Raw genomic sequence first — 21,236 nt, forward strand, 5'->3', positions numbered from 1 at the left:
GGACTGAGAGACAACATGAGCAGGAGAGTGAGTCGGGAGAGAGAGAGAGTGGAGGACAGAGGAAGCGTGTGGAGAAGATAGTGATTGGGGCTCAGGGAGAGGGAGGGTTAGATGGAAATAGATTGGGGAGAGAGAGTATGGGGAGGAGATAGCGTTTTGGGGCAGTAGAGTGGGGGAAAGAGAAAGTTTGTGCTGAGTAAGACAACTGGGAGAGAGCGTTGGGGAGAGAGAATGTTCGGTAGAAAGAGAACAGGTGAAGGAGATAGTGAGGGAGGAGAGAGACATTGGGGTAAGTTAGAGAGTGGGGTATCGAGGCAATGGGTGGTAGAGAGTGTGGGCGTGTAGAGAGAGAGTGAGGAAAAAAGAATTGGAGGGCCGAGCGAGTGAGTGCTAAATAGAGTGGGAGAGAAAAGGAGAAAGTGGGGAGCAGAGAGGGGGGATGAGCGATAGCTATAGTAAGTGAGAGAGAGTGGAGTGGAGAGAATGTGTGCGGTGTGAGAGAAAACGAGAGAGAGAAAGAGAGTGGAGAAAGGGCAATGAGACCTGGGTCGAGAGACAGTGACTGGATGAGAAAGAGAAAGGATGGGAGACGGTGAGATTGAAAGAAGGAGAGACAGTTGGGGGAGAGATATAAAGTGAGAGAAGAGCGAGAGAGTGAGACAAAAGACAGAGCGGGGTGAGAGATAGAGTGGAGTGGAGACAGAGTGGTGGAGTGCGCGAGAGTGCGAGAGAAATTAGAGGATAGGGAAAGATAGAGTGGATGAGGTAGAGAAAGAATGTGTGCCAAAGAGAGAGAATAAGTGGGAGTGAGATTGGTGAGAGAGAGTTAGGGAGAGAGTGTGCGGAGAGGTGAGCAAGAAAGATCTGGGAGGAGAGAGAGAGGGGACAGAAGTAGAAAAAGGGGAGAGAGAGATGGGGAGAGAGAGAGTAAGGTGAGAGAGTGGGAGGGTTGAGAGAGTGTGGAGAAAACGAGTGCGGGGAGATAGTGATTGACGCAGAGAATCTGGGGTGTTGGAGAGACAGTGGGGAAAGAGAGGGAGTGAGTAATGCGAGTGATGTTGAGATAGTGTAGGAGAGCAAGAGCGAAGGTATACTGAGAAAGTTGGGGGAGACCGTGGGAAAGAAGAGAGAGTATGCTGGGAGGGAGAGAGAGAATGAGAGTGGGTATGCAGATATAGAGTGGGAGGGGAATGAGAGCTTGTTGGAGAGATAGTGACCGGGCGATATACAGAAAGAGTGGGAGACAGAGATTGGAGGAGACAGAAAGTTGGGAAGGAGAGAGATTGGGGTAGGAGACCGTGTACGCGTGAGAGAGATGGAGGAGAGCGAGAACGTGGGAGCAGAGGTAGAGTTGGGTAAAAGAGAGTGGAGGGGATAGAGATTGGGACGAGTGAGCAAGAGTGTGAGACGAAGGAGAGGTGGGGAGACACAGAGAGATTGGGCGAGATAGAGAAAGAATGGGCGACAGAGAGACAGTGAGAGGGAGAGTGTGGTCGGAGAGAGAGAGAGAGAAAGAGAGTGGAGACAGAGAGTTAGACTCGGGGGAGGGGAGAGAGAGTTGGGGATATTAAGATCTGGAGTTGAGAGAGTGAATGGGTGAAATCGACAAAGACTGGGAACTGAGAGAGTGTGGGGGACTGAGACAGATTTGGGTCAGGCAAAGAATTTGGGAAGAGAGAATGTGGGAGAGGTGGGGTGGGGAGGTTGAGAGTGGGGGTATTGAGAGAGATAGCGTGAGGAGAGTGAGTAGAATACGAGAGACGAGTGCGAGAGGGACTGGGAAAGGAGGGAGTTGAGAGGGGAGAGAGTAGCAGGAATGAGCGAGAGGGGGAGGGTAATGAGAGCTGGGGAGAGAAGGTGGGTGAGATACAGAAAGAATGGGGACAAAGAGATGGAATGAGTGGGAGTAGAGACTGGGGACGGAGAGATAATGGGGAGAGAAAGTGGGGGAGTGACAAAGTGTGTGAAGGAGAGAGAATGGAGGTGGCGGAACGACAGTGGTGGGAGAGAGTGAGACACGAAAGAGAGTGGGTGTGACAGACAGAACGGACATGAGAGTGTGGGGAGACACAATTGTGTAGGAGAGAGACAGTTGGGAGAGAAAGAATGGTCGGGAGACTGAGAGAGTGGTTGTCAAAAGACAATGGCTGAGGGTGAGAGTGAAGTGTGATGAAGAGAGAGAGAGAGAATAGATGTACGAAAGAGTGCCAGAAGCCGGGAAAGTGTTGGGGGAAAGAGAGCTAGAGTGGGAGGGAAATGATAGCTAGGAGAGATGAAGAAAGTGGATGAGATAGAGAGAGTGTGGGTAGCAGACAGAATGGGTCAGTGAGAGATTGTGGGGGTAGAGAGGGTGGGGAAGATGGAGAGAGTGAGTGTAGAGAGGAGGAAAGAGAATGGGATGGGAATTCGAGCTGGAGAGAGAGAGCATGGGCGATATAGTGACAGATTGGGGGACAGAGAGAATGTGTGTGTGTGTGTGTGTGTGTGTGTGTGTGTGTGTGTGTGTGTGTGTGTGTGTATGTGCGGGAGAGAGAGGGGGGAGGGACCAAAGAGAGATAGAGACAGTGAGAGGAAAGCGAGAGATGGAGTGAGAATCGGGGGTGGAGAGATGGCAAGAAAGAGAGCGAGGACCCAGAACTCCAGGTAGTGAAAGTAACTGGACGATATAGAGAAAGAGTGGAGTAGAGAGAGAGATTGTGGGTGTATGCGAGAGTGTGGGCGAGAAGGAGAGAGTGTGCGGAGAAACAGAGTCTGGGTGAGACACACAGAGTGTGTGGAGGGAGAGAGTTAGCGGGCTGAGAGTGGGAGCGTGTTGGGTGGTAGATACAGTGGAGATGCATAAAAAGAGTGGGTACAGAGAGAGTGCAGAGACAGAGAGAGTGGGGGGGTGAGCGAGATGTGGTGGAGGGACAGTGGGAGAAGAGAATGTGGGGAGATGGATAGTTGGGGCTGAGAGAGTATGACAGGAGAGAAAGAGTGTGGGGACAGAGAGAATACGGTAGGATATAGATAGAGTGGGGAGAAGAAGAGAGTGGCGGAAGAGACAGCAAGAGTGGAGAGAAAGTGGGGTATAAAGAGATTGAGGGTGACAGACAATGGTGAAGAAAAAGTGTCAGGGGTGAGAAATGTGAGAGGAAGGAAAGTGGGGGGTGAAAGATGTGAAAGGAGAGAATGAGAATGGGGACTGAGAGAGAGTGGGGAGAGAGAGAGTGGGCGCTGAGAGAAAGAGACTGGGGAAGAGAAGTGTTTGGGGAGAGAGAAAGTTGAGTGAGAGAGATAGTGTCGGGGAAATAGTGGGGTGAAATGCAGAGGGTGTGGAGAGAGAAGGGGAAGAGAGACAGCAAGTGAAAGAGTGATTGAGGAGAGACAGTGAGGGTGAGATAGAGTGAGGGACAAAGAAAGAGTGGAGTGAGGCAGCGGGGGAGAGAGAGTGTGGTTGAAAGAGTGATGGAAGAGGTTGGGGAGATAGAGACTGATTTGAGAGAGAGTGGGGAGAGAGTGCGGGGTGAAAGGAGTGGAGGAGATACAATGTTGGAGAGGGAGAGAGTTGAGGTGAGAAAGATGCGACGGTAGAGATAGTGGAGGAGAAACACATTGGTGGAGTGAGAGTAGTGGAGAGAGAGTGGGTTTGAGAGATATGCGGTAAAGAGATCGCGTGGGGTGGAAGGGAGTGGTGTTTATCGAGAATGTGTGGGAGAGAGAGTGCGGGTGAGTGATTGAGGGTTGAGAGAGAGCGTTTGGAGGAGAAGGAGTTGGGGAGAGAGAGACTGATGGGGAAATGGAAGAACTGGGAGGGTGAAAGGCAACGGATGGGAATGACAGAGAAGGGAAGAGAGGCAGTAAGTGGTCGAGAAAAAGGAACAGTGGGGGCCAGAGAGAAATTTGGTCTGAGAGAGAGCGAGGTCGGCGAGAAATTGCAGAAGTAGAGTGTGGGCGGGAAAGTGAGAGTGGGAGAAGAGACAACGTAGGGGAAGAAAGGGAGAGAGTGTGGAGAAGAGACAGAGTGGATTGGAGAGCGATAGTGGGGGTGCGGGGCATAAAAGCCGTGGCTGAATGAGAGAGGGTGGAGAGAGAGAGTGTGTCAAAGGTGGTGGAGAGAGTGGAGCACAGAAAGAGATCATGAGTGGAGCCGAGAGAGTTACGGAGTGAAGAGAGAGTGAAAATGTAAAGACAGAGTGGGAGCGTAGAGAGTGAGGTGGAAAGAGAGAGAGGGTTCAGTGATAGTAGGGACGAGACAGGGGTAGGGAGGGAGAGTGCGATGGGGGAACGAGTGTGTGGGGAAAGATATATTGGGAATGTAGAGAGAGATGGACGGGAGAGAGCGCGGGAGATAGAATGAAGAGGACAGAGAGACAGTGTGGGAGAGAGAGTATGGGGATAAAGACAATGCGGGGTACATAGAGTGTAGGGTGGATAGATTGTGGAGCAGAGAGAGTGGTCGTGGAGAGACACAGTCGGGACAATGAGTGATAGTGGCGGGGAGAGTGTGTATTGGAAAAGAGAGAGTGGAGTGAAAGAGAGTGAGGTGGGAGAAAGTGTGGATACAGGGTCAGTGTGTGTGTAGATAGAGTGAGGGGGATGGAGAGAGGAGGGAATATAGAGTGAAAGTTAAGAGGGAGAGAGAGTACGGAAAGAGAGAGTGGGGAGACAGGGAGAATTAAGGAGGCAGTGTGGGGGTGAAAGAGCAAAGGTGAGATAAAGGAGGTGTAGAGACTGTGTGGCTGTGAAGACAGAGAATGGGGTGTAGAACAGAGAACTTGGGGAAGAAAGAGAGGGAGAGAAGCGCAGAGGGGGGAGAGAGAAAATGGGAGAGAAGCTGGAGAGATTGTGGAGGGCAGAGAGAGTTGAAGTAGAGGGAGTGGGGAGAGAGATTGAGGACGTAGAGAGCGAGAGTGGAGATTTTGAGAGAGTGTGGGGAAAGAATGAGAGAGAGTATGGAAAAGAGAGTGGTGAAGAGAGAATAGGACTCTGAGTGAGTAATGTGTGGTGGGATAAATATAGTAGGGGCGAGAGAGAGGGTAGGGCGAGAGAGACCGGGGTGGGAGAGAGAGTGGTGGGAGAGACACAGAAGGGGAGACAAAGTAGGGGAGACCGGGTGTAGGGGAGAAAGAATGTGCACGGAGAGAGAGGGAGGAAATCACGGATACTCAGAAATAATGGAGACCGAGAGATTTCGCGGTACAGAGAGACAGTGAGTGATGGAGACAGTGGGAGACAGGGTCAGTGGTTGTGCAGAGACAGAGGGGTGAGATAGAGAATGATGGTGAGACAGAGTGTAGAGGAGAGATTGAGAGTTGTGTAGAGGGGGAGTCGGGAAAGCAAGACAGAGTGGGGGAGAAAGAGACTGAAGATGAGAGAGAGTGTCAGTTGATTGAGAGGTGGGGCGAGAGAGTGGATAAGAGAGATATTGGGGAGAGAGTAGGTATCAGAGAGATGGAGTGTGGATAGAGATAGAGGGCTGTAGAAAGAAAGTGTGGGGGTAGAGAGAGCAGGTTAGGAGAGCGATACAAACTGGGAGTGACGGAGAGGGTGTGTGGAGAGAGATAGAGAGAGAGGGATTGAGTGCTCGGAGAGAGAGAGGGCTATATAGAGAAAGATTACAGAGCGTAGAGAGACAATGCATAGACAAGGTAGAAAGTGGAAGGGGCGAAACAGAATGGTGGGAGAGAGAGAGTTGGGGGTAGATATAAAATGGGAAGAGAGACAATAGGAGGGATGAGAGAGATTGGAGGAGAGAGAGGAGCGAGGTAGTGGTGGTTAGAGACAGAAGAGAGGAAATGAGGGATGGATAGAGTGTAGGTGAAAGAGGGAAAGAGAGTCGGCGGGAGAGAGCGTGGGGCGAGAGATAGCGAGAGAGAGAGCGTCGGGGTTTTGAGAGAGAATGCGGGGTAGAGAGAGAGGAGGGATTGGAGAGGGGGAGTGGGGAGAGACAGAATAGTGGTGGAGAGAGATAGACAGGGGATGACAGAGAGTGATGAAAGATAGAGAGTGGAGGAGACAGAGAGGAGGAAAAAAGAGATGGAGTGGGGAGGAGAGAGTGGGCAGAGAGTGAGGTAAAAGAGTGAGAGTATGGCAGAAACGGAGAGTGGTAGGACATTGAGAGCTGGTGCAGAGCGAGATGGTGGGCGAGGTAGAGAAAGAATGGGCGACAGTGAGAAAGAAAACTTGGCAGAAAAAGAGAGATGGCAGGAGAGTGGGATGGGTGAAAGAGAGAGTGTGGAGAAAGAGAGAGTGGAATGCAGAGAGAATGGTAGACGATGGACTGTTAGCGAAGCGAGGGACAGGGCAAGAGGGAGAAAGAGTGATGGCAGAGTGTGTGCATGGACAGAGAGTGAGGGCGAGCGTGTGAGGAGATAGATAGACAGTGGGTGCTGAGAGAGAGTGAGGGAGAAAGCGAGTGGAGAGAGGCAGAGAGACTGTGTGGAGGAGTGTGTGAGAGAGTGGGGTATAGAGAAAGTGGTGGGCGAACATCGAACATGGAACATCGAACAATGCAGTGCAGAACATTTACTTCAACCCTCGATGATGCGCTGACATGTGAACTCATCTAAGCTCATCACCCTACACTATCCCATCATCCTCCATGTGCTAATCCATGGATTGTTTAAATCTCCCTAATGTAGCTGAGTTAACTAGGTTTCCAGGCAGAGTGTTCCATGTACTTAGCACTCTCTGACTAAATAACCTGCAACGGATATCTGTCTTAAATTTATCACCCCTCAGTTTAGAGTTGTGCCTCCTCGCACAATCTGACGTCATCATGCTAGGAAAAATCACTATCTACTCTGTGTAATCATGTGGTCATCTTGAATGCCTCCATTTATTCCCCTCTTAGCCATCTTTTTTTCATTTGAGATCAATCCAAAGTCACACAGCTGTTCGTCTTGAAACTTCCCTCCAGACCAGGCAACATCGTTCTAAAGCTCCTCTGCGGCTTTTCCAATGCTTGCACATCTTTCCCGAAATATGGCGACCAGAACTGTTCGCTATATTCTAATTCTGGCTCACTAACGTTTTGTATAGATGCAGCATGCTATTATGGCTCTGGAACTCAATCCTTCTACCAGTAAAACATAGCACACCGTATGCCTTCTTAGCAGAACTACCAACCTGGGTGACAACTTCCAGGGATCTATTGTACATGAACTCCAACATTGCTCTGCACATCCACACTACCAATAATCTTTCCATTGACCCAGCATTCTGCCTTACATTTATTCTTCGCAAAGTGAATCACGTTTATCTGCATTAATCTTCATTTGCCACCTCTCAGACCAATTGCGCAGATAATCGAAGTCCCTCTGCAACCTGCAACTTTCCTCCACACTGTCTACAAACTCCACTGACTTTTGTGTCATCTCCAAATTTACTAACCCATCCACCTAAACCTGCATCTAAGTCATTTGTAAAAACACCAAACAACAATGGTACCAAAGCAGATACTTGGGACACACCACTAGTAACCATACACCAAGATGAACATATTCCATCAACCACTAATCGCTGCCTTTTTTTGAGAAAGCCATTTTCTAATCCAAACTGTTAAATCACCCTTAATCCCATGCCTCTGCATTTTCTCCAAGAACACCCCATGTGGACCCTTACTAAAGGCTTCACTGAAGTCCATGTGCACCACATCAGCTGTCCAAAGCTCATCTGCATACTTGGTCACCTTCTCAAAAACCTCAGTGAGGTTTGTGAGACACAACATGTTCTTGACGAAACAATGTTGACTATCTGAAAAAAATTGCTTCCGAGACGATTATAAATCCTACCTCTTATAAAACTTTCCAAAGCTTTTTGAACAACCCAAGTAATGCTCCGTTTAAAATTACCTGGATCATCTCTACTGCCCTTCATGATCAAGGGCACAACATTTGCTATCCTGCAGTCCTTCAGTACTAAACCTGGAGACAATGTCGACTCAAAGATCAATGCCAAAGCCGCTGCCAATGTTTCCTAGTTTTCCAGAGAATTTTTGGATGAATCCCATCCGGCCCAGGGAACCTGCGTAGAATTGATAACCTCGTTCCTTTCTAGTCTAATGTTTTGTATCTCACTCTTCTCTTCTATAATATTCTCCTTTTCCTGAGTGAAAAACTATGAGAAATATTCATATAGCACCACTCCGATCTCCACAGGGTCCACATTCAACTTTTGACTTCTGTCTTTGACTGGCCCTGTTCCTACCCTAGTCATCCTATTATTCCTCACATACCAGTGGAAAGTTTTAGGATTCTCCTTTATTCGACCTGCTAAAGACTGCTCATAACCTCTTTGTTTTTCTTAACTCTCTCTTTAAATCCTTCCGAGTTAACATGTAACTCTCCATGCCGTCATCTGATCCATCTTGTCTCACTGTCACATAATCTTCATTCTTCCGTTTCACAAGCGATGCAAATTCTGTAGTAAACCACGGTTGCCTGACCTTATCACTTTTCCCCTGTCTGACAGGGACATATCGATCAAGGACACGCGATATTTATTTCTTAATCCAGCTCCACATTTCCAATCTCCCCATCCACTGCAATTTGTTACCCTATTCTATGCATCCTAAGCATTCCCTAATTGCATTATAATTGCCCTTGCCCTATCTATAAGTATTGCCTTGTGGCAATTACTTATCCTTTTCCATCGCTAAACTAAATGTAACTGAAGTATGGTCACTCCCTCCAAAGTACTCAGCCACAACTAAACCAAGCACTTGGCCTGGTTCATTACCAAGCCCCAAATCCAGAGTGGTGTTTCCACTTGTCAGCACTTCGAAGAACTTGGGCGGCACGGTGGCACAGTGGTTAGCACTGCTGCCTCACAGCGCCAGAGACCCGGGTTCAATTCCCGCCTCAGGCGACTGACTGTGTGGAGTTTGCACGTTCTCCCCGTGTCTGCGTGGGTTTCCTCCGGGTGCTCCGGTTTCCTCCCACACTCCAAAGATGTGCAGGTCAGGTGAATTGGCCATGCTAAATTGCCCGTAGTGTTAGGTAAGGGGTAGATGTAGATGTAGGGGTATGGGTGGGTTACGCTTCGGCGGGGCGGTGTGGACTTGTTGGGCCGAAGGGCCTGTTTCCACACTGTAATTAATCTAATCTAATCTAATCTAACTATGTCAGGAGGCCCTCCTGCACACAATGGACAAAAACTGATCCATCCAACGGACTAGAGTTATGTATTCCAATCAATGTTGGGGAAGTTCAACTCCCTCATAACCACTACCATGTTCATTTCACTCCTGCCCAGAATCATTTTGCCAATCCTCTTCTCCATCTCTCTGGAAATCTGTGGAGGCATATAAAAAACTCCCAGCAGCTTGACCTATCCTGTCTTGTTTCTAACCTCAGCCCATACTACCTCGGGAGATGAATCCTGGTCAAAGGTTTTTTCAATCAACGAGAGAGGACGAGACAGAGATAGAATGGGGGACGGAGAGAGAGAGTGGGGGTTGGGGTAGTACAGAGAGAGAGAGAGTTGGGTAGAAAGGGAGAATTGGCAGACAAAGAGAGTGAGGGGAAAGAGTGGGTGTACAGAGACAGAGAGAGGGACAGATCGAGACGGAGAGTAGGAACTGGGAGGGAGAGAGTGGGGAGGAGACTGTGAAAGCCTTGGAAGGAGAGATAGCGGGGGCAGAGAGAGTGGGGAGAGAGAGATTGGTGAAAGAGAGAACTAGAAGGGAGAGAATGAGTAGGGCAGAGAGGGTTGGACACAAGAGAGGGATTGTGGGGCGCAGACAGAGAGTGGGGATAGAGGGAGTGGGGCAGAGAGAGTGTGAGGGTAAAAAAAGACTCGGAAAATATCGATAGCTCGGAGAGAGAGTGCGAGATAGACGAGGAGTCGTGGACAGAGAAGGCAGAGAGTGGGGGCGAGAGAGTTGGTCCAGAGAGAGAGTGAGTGGAGGTAAGAGAGAAGGAGGAGTGAGAGAGAATGGCTGAGACAAAGATAGAGTGGGGGCGAGAGAGTGTGGGGGATGAGAGAGAAATTGGGGAGAGAGAAAGAGGGGGAGAAAGAGCGAGGGAGAGAAAGAGTGCCGGAGAGAGACAGAGTGCGGGTGAGAGTGGGCAGACAGTGGGGAGACTTTGGTGAGACAGTGTAAAAGAGAGAAAGAGTGCAGAAAACAGACAGAGTGGGGAGAAATGACAGAGTGGGGAGAAAGAGAAAGTGGCCAGGAGACAGAGGGAGTGAGCAATGCAAGAGAGTTGATGGGGGAGAAAGAGCAGGGAGAGAGAGAGTGGAGGTGAAAGAGAGAGTGAGGGAGAGAGAGAGAGTGCCGGCAAACACAGATAGGGAGGAAAGAGAGTGAGTAGTGGGAGAGCGAAATTGGTAGAGAGAAAATGGGGACAGAATCACGTTATGAGAGATCAAGAGTGGGAGAATTAAAGAGAGATGGGGAAGGGGAGACAAATAGAAGAGAATGAGTCTGGTAGGGAGAATGACAGAGATTGCGGGAGGAGATACAATCAGCGGATAGAGAGAGTGGGGGGAGAGAGAGAGTCGGATGCGATTGAGAGCTGGATGAGAGAGTGTGGGGAGAGTGAATGAGTGCGGTGGATATAGAGGCGATGGAGACGGAGTGCAAGAGAGAGACTGTGCGGTGGAGAACGGTAAGTGACGTGGGAGAGAGAGAATGAGGGTAAGGTGGAGAGAGGGGAAAACGAGAGAATGGTGGAGTGAGAGAGTGACAGGGAGACAGAATAGGGGACGAAGACAGTGGGTGCGGAGAGAGAGAAATTGGGGAGAGAGGGAGAGTGGATGGGAGGTATTCTGTGGAGGAGAGAGGGAGAGGGGAGATAGAGAGAGAGGTGAAGGGAGACAGTGGGGTAGTGATAGGGAGTGAATGTAAAGAGAGTGACAGGGAGACAGAGTGTGGGAGGAAAGTGGGGGAGAGAGAATGAGGAATAGATATAGTATGGTCGCCAGAATGAGTGGAGAAGAGAAAAAGTGGCAGGGAGACATAGTGTGAGAGTAAAGACTGTGGGTGGGAGGAGGGAGAGATTCGTGAGAGAGAGAGGGGCGGTTGGGGGTATCTCAGTTTGTTACTGAACCTTAACTGAATTACTGCATGACTGATGGAATAACAATGAATTGATAATTACTTTTAGAATCTTGGCAAAGTAAATGATGCAATACTTCCCAAAGAGTTTGCTCTGCTGTCGATAAGATAATTAGTAAGACCACTAAGCAGAGATTTAACATGTTGGCATGATGAGTTAAAAAAAAAACGGAGGCATTCAGTGATCATTGATCAGAATTGTTTCTTCATTTAATATTCTCAGATATTCAAGACATATGTACTTCCTGCCTATGCCCTTCTCCTGGGGACATACAATATCGAATTCTTGGAAATTTTCATATCAACAATATTTATATATTTGAGAGAGAATTACAAAGGAAATAAGTAGATAAAGAACAATGGGATCCGAAAACAAATTCAATGGTATGTGTAGGGGAATTTTTATTAATATTGTCTCTGAAAAAAATCCATAAACGTAATGGGGATCTGTTCAAAATGTTTGCAGCAACTGTTGTCCTCGGTCACAATTATATTTCGGTATGGATGATTGGACTGGAAACCTATTGGAAACTTGCCTATATTTCAGGATTTGTTCCATCATGACACATGTTCCTCAGCTATATTTAATAAAGTGTGATTATTGGACTGGGAAAGATGCAGTGTGTAAAGTATAAGAAGGTGTCTCATACTCATCTTTCGATGGGTTGAAAGCAATATTTCACTAGCCCTTTGCTGTAATGTTGATTGAATGTTCATTAAAATTGGCAAACTGCGGATTAAAATATACTAGTTGGCCTTATAACTAGATGAAAATAATGAGGCATTCAGTGAATGTTGGACAGGATTTTCTCTTGCTCAAAAATGCAGGTAATACAAGGTAATTATAATGCTTTCCCGGTACAGCATTATAATTTTAAATTAAGTCATTATTTAGATTATCAATGCTGATATATTTGAGTCATAATCAGGAAGATAAAATATATAGAAAAATTGAGCATTGCACTGACCAAAAGATAAAGTGAATGACAGTTGATCGTAAAAGGAATTTTCGTAAATACATGACCATTGTACGTTCATACTTTATATTTGAATAAGGAAGATACAACTCCAGCATTTTAAAGGCAGATTTCTTCTTAAGAAATGAAAATAGTTATCATTTTACAGTGTGCATGATTTGAAAAGAAAAGGTCATTTCAATGAGACATACCAGTTGAAGACTATTTCCCATTTTCCAGATATTAGGACTTCCAAGAATTCAGAATTTAGCGTTGTTGAAATATACAATAAAATGAGTGTAACTTGTCGTTTCTCTTGCCCACAGAAAAGAATAGGAAATTTCAAATACTTTCAGCATGAAAAAGATTTAGTTCTCAGTATTGCAGTCAATAGACTTCCAGAAGTATAATTATTGTTTCAAGCCACACTATGTTTAATTATACAACTGAAATATAAGAAATAGATTACATTCATTGGTAGGAATGATAACTAAATGTTTACTTAGATGATTGCTGTCTGGAACACTATGATACTGAGGTTACTCTACTGAACAGTAATTAGATGCTCGTGAAGATCTGTGTTGCTCCATGAGCTGTGTTTTTTTATGAGCACTGATTTCAGTAACATTGAGATGCCTTCCAAGAATTGGGAGCAGATTGATAACTAAATGTTAAAGATCTTATTTAAAATAAAGACAATTAAAATATAAAATATTTACTAGTATTGCTTTATGAAACGCACTTAAATCATTATGCAAGAAATGAGAAAAGTGATAGATATGCAAAGTCAACTTTTAAATGAACCACAATCCAAGATTTTCAAAACATTTCAATTTTATTTTCAGTTTTCAGAAATGAGTGGAAGAGTAAAAACAAACTGTAGACAATTCATAGACTGAACAATAATTATTTATAGAGAATAAGTTGTTTATATGTTTCGGTTGTTTGAAAGAAGGTCTTTGGAAGAAAAATTGATGGATATCATTTCTTCACCTCTTTCATTTTTGAAGATAACAACATTCTCAAACATTTACAAGAAACATGGAACCAGCAGAGTTGGATGCTTACATTTCTTTGTGGCCTCACTGAAATAGACAGCAGACATTGTAATTATTGGAATGAACAACAGATAGAAGAAAAACTCTTTTTCACTTGAAAGACAATTCAATCGATTCTAAGATAGTTTCTAATCAACATCGAGAGCTGCTCCGAAGCACCTCTGTTGAAGGTCTGAAATAAAACCGTGTCCTCTGGTTTTGTACAGACTGTTCGTGACCATTAATCCACACATCCACTTAGTGTTTAACCTTACAGTTTCAGGAAAATGTAATATTCGCAATGTCTTCGATTTCTGCATCCATGTTATATGCCGGCCCTGATATTTAACTTAGAGCTGACAATCAGAGATTGACAGGATTGTTTGATATAGTGTGTCTGCCTTTTGATTGGCAATCGTCAATACACTACCAGAACTCCACAAAAATCTTCACCTAATCATGCATCTGCCCAGGAATGGCAGGATAGTAATCACATTCTTATTATCGTTACTTAAATGTTTCTTGTGATACTTGAATTGCGAATTTATGAGTTTCTGTGTGAAATGGACTGAAAGTGGAACAGTAATTTATAATAATCGTGGACACCATCAATACATTTCACATTTAAGTATGAAGCTCATATTAATTCGTGCCAAGGCAATTTGACATATTTGTGAGAATGCTGTACATTGACAAATAAAAATCAATGATATAATTCCATTCGTTCCAAGCAGTTAATCATTTGACGAAATGAAAATTAAATTAATTTTGCCTCACACATGAACTGAAAGAAATAATGAATGAATCATACACTGTGGCTCTTCACATGAAAATAAGTTTAATTCTTTCCGAAAATGCACAATTTCCAAAAATTCTAAATTTACTGCGGTTTTCTCAATGAAAGAACAGAGATATAACTTCATTTTTTTCTGTCCTCAGAAAATTAGCATGAATTTAAATAATTGTGTCACATGAATAACAGATAACTTTTATTGTGATTAGAAAAAAACAATAAAGGTCAGATTTGAAGTGAAATATAATGAAATCAATTCAAAAATGTTTCCAAGTTAAAACAAAAATCAATATTCATAATGATTGAGCGATGGCACATTGCAATATTTTTACATTAGTTATTCTATAGAGACAAAATTCCACGACCCCTTACTAGTTTGAAAAACTATTAGACATTAGCAACAAATAGATCGTAAAAATGCTATCACTAAACAGAAGCATAATGAAACATCTCGTCTTTCTATTTGACAGAGTATTGTATATACAAAGAACAAAGAAAGTTTACTGCCCAGAAACAGGCCCTTCGGCCCTCCAAGCCTGTGCCGAACCAAATGTTCTGTCTAAACCTGTCTGTCAATTCCTACGCATATGTATCCCACCTACTCATGCATCTGCTCCCCACCTACTCATGCCTCTACCCAGACGCATCATAAAGGAATCTGCCTCTACTACCTCTGCTGGTAACGCGTTCCAAATCCCGACCACCCTCTGTATGAAGTACTTACCACGCGTATCCCCCTTAAATTTTCCACCTCTCACTTTGAAAACATTACCTCTCGTTATTAAATCCTTCATCCTAGGAAAAGCCTTGTCGCTATCCACGCTGTCTATAGCCTTCATGATTTTGTAAACTTCAATCTGGTCCCCGCTCAATCTGCGTTTCTCTAGTGAAAGTAAACCTAACCTACTAAACCTCTCTTCATAGCTAGCATCTTCCATAACAGGGCAACATCCTCGTAAATCTTCTCTGCACCCTCTCCAAAGCGTCTAAATCCTTTTGGTAATGTGGCGCCCAGAACTGTACACGATATTCTAAATGTGGCCAAGCCAATATTATGTACAATTTTAAAATGCCTTGCCAGGTCTTAAAATCAATACCCCATCCGATGAAGGCAAGCATACATTATGCCTTCTTGACGACTCTATCCACCTGTGCAGCAACCTTCAGTGTATAATGGACCTGCACTCCCAGATCTCTCTGCCCGTCAACTTTTCCCAAAGCTGTTCCTCTCACTCGCTCTGGAATTAGACTTGCCTAAATGCATCGCCTCACATTTGTCAGGATTGAAAGCCTTCTGGCTCTTTTCCGGCCAACTCTCCAGTCTATGTTTATCCTCCTGTATTCTATGACAGTCCCTTATGCTTTGTGCCACTCCATGAACCTTTGTATCATCTGCAAACTTGCTGATCATACCAACAGTACACTCTTCTAGATCATTTATGTATATTACAAACAACAGCGGCCCCAATACTGTCCCATGTAAAACACCACTGGTCACCTTTCTCCATTTCGAGAAACTCCATTCAAATACTACTTACTGTCTGCTGTTGCTCAACCAGTTCTTTATCCACCTAACTAGAAGAACCTGCACACCAAGTGTCTTCTCTTTCTCCGTTAGTCTACAATGGGAAATCTTATATGGCCTATTAATGTCCATGTATATGACATCAACAATCCTTCCTTCATCTAACAACTTGGTCACTTCCTCCAAGAACTCTATCAAGTTGGTAAGGCACGATCTCCCCCTCACAAAACCATGTTGCCCATCACAGATAAACTAATCTTAATCACTCAACAACTTCCCCACCACTCAGCAACTTCAGGCTCACTAGTCTGTAGTTACCTGGAATATCCCTACTACCCGTCTTGTAATGGGGACAACATGAGCAAACTGCCAGACCTCCGGCACCTCACCTCTAATTAAGGATACCGCAAAGATGTCTATCAAGTCCACAGCTATTTCCTCTTTTGCGTCCCTCAGTAACCTGGGATAGATCTCATCCGGACCTGTGGACTTGTCCACCTCAAAAACCTTTAGCATACCCAACACATCTTACCTACTTGTGCCAACATGATTCAGACTAATCATACTTCTATCTCTAATCTCAAGATACATCATGCTCCTCTCCTCAGTGAACTCTGATGCAAACTTCAGAAGCTCACCTAATCTCTCAGGTATCTGCACACAACCTTCCTTCATTACTTTTTAGTGACTAATTCTTTCTCTAGTTACCAGCTTCCTTTTTATATAAGAATAAAATGCTTTGGGATTTTCCTTAATTCGGCTACCTAAAGCTCTTTCATGACCCATTTTAGCGCGCTCAGTTTCTTGTTTAAGACTTGTCCTCTTCCAGGGCCCATTCTGTTCTCAGCTGCCTAGAACTTTTTTATGTTTCCCTTTTCTTCTTGCCTATAAATGAAAAAAATAACTTCTATTGCGATCATTATTTTGAGATTTGTATCAGATTTAAGAAGAAAACGAGGAGCAATTAACATGAGAACTTTAGTGAATGTTAAGCACAGTAAATTTTCTTTAAAGAGGCAACTTTTAGTATTTGCTCTGAATGAGCAGAAAACTATATTAAATAGCCGTGAGTTGAAAATGTATGTGTCCACAGTTGAACAAAACCTAAATTAATCTTGCAATATTTGGACTAAAAACCTGTTTGACAATTGGCTCAAATCAGAACTATCAACAACTCTTTCTCTATAATACATGACCATTGGTAATATAGAATACGTATTGTCTTGAGCAAGAACTACAGTGTGTATTTATTGAACAGTAGCATGAGAGGACATCCATTAGATTTATTGGAGTGAATAATAACCAGATGCTTACTGTGATGGTAGCTTTCGGGATAAAAAAGATAGTTTCTCAGATTATTCCACTGAACAGTAATTAGCTGGTCATGAAGTCTTTTGATATGTGTGAGCTTTGATTGACAACCATGTGTTAAAGATATTACGTAAAGTCAACATTTGATTAAATAAAACCATTGGTGATATTTCGAATTGAACACAATTAAACCATCATACAAGAGCTGAGATAAGTGCGAGATGTGCAAAGTCGATTTTCAAATGATCTCATTCCAATATGTTCAAAACATATCAAATTTCTATTCAATATGACTGGGTGAATGGAAAATAAAAGGAAAATTCTTGATATTTTATGAATTGAACTTAAAAAAAAATTAATTTTATCAAAGGACTTAACAATTTTTGAATAAATTGCAATAATTAGTTGCAAACGTAAGCAATCAACTGACTACTGATTGATCGGAAATCACATTTCGTTATTTTACTGAAGAATAAATAATCTTTTCGATGGTACATTTATAACATTGAAAAATAAGGACTGACGTTTTTGACTTTAGCATTTTGAATTTAAAAAATCAATCAGTATCATTACTTAGACATTTTCACCTTTAAAAGCTGCAACGTTAACAAATATTTTCAAGGAGTTTAGGTCCAGGAGAATTAGTTGCTTCATTTTCTTGGGAACCTAACGAGAATAAATATCAGCTAGTTTGAATTAGTCTAACGATATGAGTGTTCACGTGAAGACAACTTCCATTCTTTACAAAAGTGTTCAACTTCCAAATGTTTTTAAAATACGGTGATTGTATAATAAATCAATAAAGAGATGTGATATATTTTTGTTGTGTTAAAAAATCATGTATTTTAAATGATTTTGCAGCATGAAGAATAATTAACTCTTAATAAATGTAAGCATTGAAGTGAAAATAATTATATGCATTCAACAATGTTTCTAACCTTTAAATAAAAATTAATATTGACAATAATTGAGAGATTGACATTGCAATATCTTTACATTAGTTCATATACTGAATTTTCCACATTGATACACGTACTGGATTGAATAATGATTAGATATTAGCAATAATGGGATTGTCAAAATTCGATCAGTCAATTTGAAAATAATGAGGAATCTCATCTTGCTTTTGTGATGGAGAAAAATATAGAAACGAAGAGGAATTATTGCAATTAATGATAATTATAGTTCCCTGGATTTTAAGTCTGATATTATCGTGATCATTCAACTGAGCAGACAGCAGACATTTTCAATGATTGTTTCATGATAAGTCATTGATTCCATTATTGTATAGTTGACCTGAAAAAAAACTGGATCTTTATATTGTAGCATTGGTACAAAGAAATTAATGATTAGCTGAAAATTTGAATCTCACTATATTTGTATGAAACTCAAATTTAGACAATTGTGCAATTATTGTAATTACAATGATTTGATTATAATTATACTCTGAACCAATGAATTGATTCAATTTCTTAACAGAACTTTGCTGTGATCTTGATTGGATATTATGAAGATTGGTAAACTGAGGAATACAATAGTACCTAGGTTTATGGATTGGAGAAAAAAAATGAGCCATTCAGTGATTATTGGGCAAAATTTTGCTTATCCTCAAAAATGCAGGTAATGCAAGAATTATGTTTTTCCATCCATTTGTTTCATTGTTAAGATATGTTATTTTAAATTATGTAATTATTATTATGATAATGTTTAGATATTTGTGTCAGAATTAGGAAGAAAATAAGTAGGTAGTGAAATTGGGCATTAGAGTGAATAAAAGATACATTGGATGATATCTGGTAATTAAGAGGATTTTGCATAATTGAGTAATTAATGTACATTGATTACTAAGGATAAATAAAAACGACAAAAATATAATTCAACCTATTCAAATCAACTCTATACTTACAATGAACTGGAAATAATAATAAATTCGCAGCACATGACTTGAAAAAGGATATATGCATTTAACGGGACATTTCGTCTGAAGACTACTTCCCTCTTTCAAAAAATGTTGTACATCCAAGAATTGAACATTTATTGTGTTTGTTTAACTACACAACAAATAGAGGTAACTGCATATTTTCTTGTACACAACCAATTTCATCAGAAATGCAAAAGATTTTTCGTGTATAAAAGATTACTGTCTGAGTGGGATCATTTAAAAGACAACACATCTTTCAATTGAACAGAAATGTAGTCAAAGCAAGTCAAACAAGATTCCACTGCTTAAATAGAAATCAAATAGGATTTCATTATTGAGCTAAAAATCAATTGGATTGCACTATAACAATAAATAGAAATCAGCTGTACCTGAAAGGGAATCTGTACTTTTCAATGTGGTTGCATCAGTTGATGTACTGAGCCATAATTTCACACTTGAATCTGGGATTCACTGTGTTTGAATGATGTATAAATACTTGTAAGTAACAATTCGGTTTACAAATATTTCATTGCAACCGTATTAATGATGAAAACGCCATTGTTGCTAAGTAACTATGCAATGTGTGGAGATGAACAGACATTATTTGGGTGTAAAGCAATCAGAATTGTCTTGATTTATAAGGCTGAACATCAAATTCATAAGTCGAGAGCGTATTAAAATGAGAAACGATGAGATATTCACGGAGAGTGCTGGAATGGAAGTGATCGGTGTCTTACTAAGTGATTTGATCTGGAAGAAATAATCTGTTTACTTTGTGACGTTAACTTGAAGAAATAATGTATTTGACTAAAATGTGAATGTCATGATATTTGTTGCAAAGAGTAAACTAAATTCCCATCTGATTATTGAATTGAATTGTGAATTAACGTTAGGCCTCTGACAAATTAAATGATTCAGTATTTATAACCAATCTTGCTCAGATGTTGAGGAGATTTTCGTCAGTAAGATCAGTCAACTGACAATTAAAATTTGGTTAGTATAACACACCTTATATATGTTGTGGTTATTGATCGGAATTGTTTTGTCATTCAAAATCCTCAGGTGCACAAGAACTCTAGTTTTCTTGCCTCTGGTTTTCATCTGGAAAAAAGAAATCATAATTACAGCTACTTTCTGCATCATCAATATTTACACATTTGCGTTTAAACAAGGAAGACAATACGTAGATAAAGAAAATCGGTATTACAGAACGAATGTCAATGTCATTTAGAGAAGAATGGTTTTCAATATTTGCCCCTGAGAAACAAATACATTTAGTGAATGTTAGAAACGAAAATTGCTTCTTAATAATCGCTCTAGACAAATTCAGGAAAACAAAGCTTTATTAGCAAGTCTGCAGAGATGGGCAGCCTTCTGAGTAAAAGGCGCGCTGAGGCTTACAAAGTTTCTCATTATATACAGCACAAGTCCCTCCCCTCCTTGGTTCTAACGAGCCATGAGGTTCACATTCTTAAAAACATCATTATTCTCCAACTTGCATCCTTATCACAAAGTCTGCAACAAATGTCTCCAGACCCTCCCCTTCCTGGCTCTTAACGAGCCATGAGGTTCACATTCTTAAAAACATCATTATTCTCCAACTTGCATCCTTATCACAAAGTCTGCAACAAATGTCTTCAGACCCTCCCCTTCATGCCTCCAGACCCTAGAGGTGTTATTTTTCTCTCCCTGTAGTCTTATCAGTCAAAGACTTATTCTTCTCTGTCTGTGCTGTAGCAGATGTCTCTGTATCAATCTGTAGCAGATGTCTCTCGAGTCGTTTCCCTGTCCTGCAGTCTTTATCAGTCAAGGACTCATCCTTCCCTGCCTGTGTTTATGGTTTCATCAATCAAGGGCCTGCTTGTTTTACTCTGCTCACAAACTGCATGCACTATTTTAAACTATTCTACTTTTGAGTATACAAAATGTTTTAAGAAAGCAAAAGTCTAATGTTTTAGAAAAGAAGCAAAAGTTTTATCTTTTATTATAGATCAGTCTGTGGTCTAGGCACATCTTAAAGTTGCAAACCGAAATTACCTCTCACAGTGAATAAGAATCCAAATTGTTTGCAGTCATTGATGTACTGAGCCTCAATTTGTAGTGACGATTGGACTGGAATATTGAGAGAATTCATTGAATGGAATGATAATCAAATATTTGTTCTGGTTATTGAGCTCAAGGACAATAAGATACTTAGGAAAAGTGTTCTCCTCAGCAGTAATTAGATGCCATTGAAAATCATCATGTCGTCTTTTTGCAGGGTTTTTGTGCATTTTGATTTTAGAAACGTGGAACTGTTTTACAAAGTGGTCCATTCATCCTTCGTTTGGTTTTCTTGTAGAAAACATTCAGTCAAAACTCATATGATCAAGATTTCGACATGTCTATCAACATTGGGAAGAAAATGAGAAGCAATTAACATGAGTATTTTCCTGGATGAAATTCGCAATAAATTAAACTCGCAGTGGAAAATTGCAGTATTTTACCTTGATAAGCAGATAATTTTTTTAACACATATAAGGACAATATTTTCGCACCTACCATTGTACTAAGCAAAATTTTAGCTTGCTTTTACGATATTCTGACTGTAAACTTTGTCAATACTTGCAACGAATCAGGAATATCAACACGTCTATATAAATTGCTGCT

Source organism: Chiloscyllium punctatum, chromosome 4, assembly GCF_047496795.1.
Source record: "Chiloscyllium punctatum isolate Juve2018m chromosome 4, sChiPun1.3, whole genome shotgun sequence".
Classification (NCBI taxonomy): domain Eukaryota; kingdom Metazoa; phylum Chordata; class Chondrichthyes; order Orectolobiformes; family Hemiscylliidae; genus Chiloscyllium; species Chiloscyllium punctatum.